At 44.2% G+C, this 1,821-nt stretch overlaps 1 long non-coding RNA gene across 1 annotated transcript in view; it reads left to right on the top strand.

Annotated features, from left to right (window-relative positions):
- Positions 1-920: 920 nt before the first annotated feature.
- LOC138957529 (uncharacterized) overlaps positions 921-1,821 on the top strand; it is a 4,328-nt gene continuing 3,427 nt past the window's right edge. The window contains exons 1-2 of the long non-coding RNA XR_011453064.1: positions 921-1,306; positions 1,400-1,622. This is a non-coding gene — a long non-coding RNA (uncharacterized lncRNA). The remainder of the gene's footprint in view (positions 1,307-1,399; positions 1,623-1,821) is intronic.

The following is a 1,821-nucleotide window of genomic DNA, read 5'->3' as shown; positions in this document are numbered from 1 at the left end:
TTTGTTTGTTTGTTTGTTTGTTTGCTTAACGCCCAGCCGACCACGAAGGGCCATATCAGGGCGGTGCTGCTTTGACATATAACGTGCGCCACACACAAGACATAAGTCGCAGCACAGGCTTCATGTCTCACCCAGTCACATTATTCTGACACCGGACCAACCAGTCCTAGCACTAACCCCATAATGCCAGACGCCAGGCGGAGCAGCCACTAGATTGCCAATTTTAAAGTCTTAGGTATGACCCGGCCGGGGTTCGAACCCAAGACCTCCCGATCACAGGGCGGACGCCTTACCACTAGGCCAACCGTGCCGGTCCCTGATGACATGTCACTGCACCTGATTGATACGGGTTCGTCTCTTCTGTAACACGAAGAACACAAATCTGCTGAAGCTGTTCATCACATTATCCTCATTACTGCCACAGAAATACACAAGTTGTACTTGCAGCGTCTTAGAGTTCGAGATTTTCAAATACTTTGCTCGAAGGTCTTGATAAAAAGGACATACAAATACAACATGGTGTTCATCTTCTTTATCAGCTGTACAGAGAGGACAGTTTCTTGTCGTTTGGTTTGGTGCGTACCGAAACTTGTGAGCGTTGATTTCGGATACTCCTGCGCGGAAATGAGTAAGAGAAAACTGTGTACTTAATATCTTCGATTATTTGAATGTATTTATCTTTTTCCAAGCATGTTTTGCAACAATTATAAATGTCGAAACGTTCACTGCATTCTAAATAGGAAAACCATTCTTGACAAAAACAATATTGTGATCGTCTTTTAAACTCTAGTAAGAAACACTTGTGCGCTATTGTGTGTGTGTGTGTGTGTATGTATGTGTGTATGTGTGTGTGCGTGTGTGTGTGTGTGTGTGTGTGTGTGTGTGTGTGTGTGTGTTTGTGATTGTAAAACGAAGTATTACTCAGGTGACAAGAGAAAAGAAAACCCGGCAATACACGAAAAGATCCACACGTTCAAACATGTAACATATCAAACGAGCGATGACACCTTTGTGTGGCAGCCGACAGACGAAGTAGAAGTGACGGTGACATTATTTTGGAGGGTAACCTGTTCAGGCAGTGTATGCAAAACAGATCAGGTCTACACACGGTCTAGTAATCGGCAGTGCAAGGTCGTGTTTGTTTGTCTCATCGTACAAACGGTCCTGATCAAAACATACCAAGGACACTCTGACTTTCAAATCTGTGTTGACTCTGACTTATGCAGACACTGGAATATTCAGCAAAGCTTTGTTGTGCAGTTGCACAGGTGAAACAATCAATGCAACCATCCGTGTCTTGAATAAGGTATGTGGCCGCGGTCAATAAATATGAAACAACAGTCGATATGCCCCCCGAGGCATGATCGATGCATGTCAATTTGGCAACTTGCTTTTTCAGGCCACGATGAAGCTTGAGTATGTCTTATGTATCAACCTTCTTCTCCTGATGATAGTCCTGCTCTGCGCAAAAAGTGGCGCGAGGCCAATTACATGCAATGCAGGGACTTTTTCACCTGGACAACCAGCTGCAGTGACCTGTAACCTACACACAAAACTCAGTGCGACAGAACTTGGTTTCAACGTAGTACGCTACCATCCAGCTGCATCAAAACATGACCTTGGTAAGAACACTCAGCAATTGTATAATTATGGTGAATGCATTTGTTTTCATTCTGTGCCAAATATTCACAGGTATCATAATCAGTTTTGTTAAAAAATATCCAGCTTGGCGGGCAGTCCACACCCCCCCCCCCTTCCGTTTGAGAGAAGAGGCGACCTTTTGCATCAAATTCGTGGCAAATGAGTTATAGTCGTGACCAA

This window comes from Littorina saxatilis, unplaced genomic scaffold (assembly GCF_037325665.1).
Source record: "Littorina saxatilis isolate snail1 unplaced genomic scaffold, US_GU_Lsax_2.0 scaffold_2620, whole genome shotgun sequence".
In the NCBI taxonomy this organism is placed as follows: Eukaryota; Metazoa; Mollusca; class Gastropoda; order Littorinimorpha; family Littorinidae; genus Littorina; species Littorina saxatilis.
This window is presented reverse-complemented; position numbering and strand designations above follow the sequence as displayed.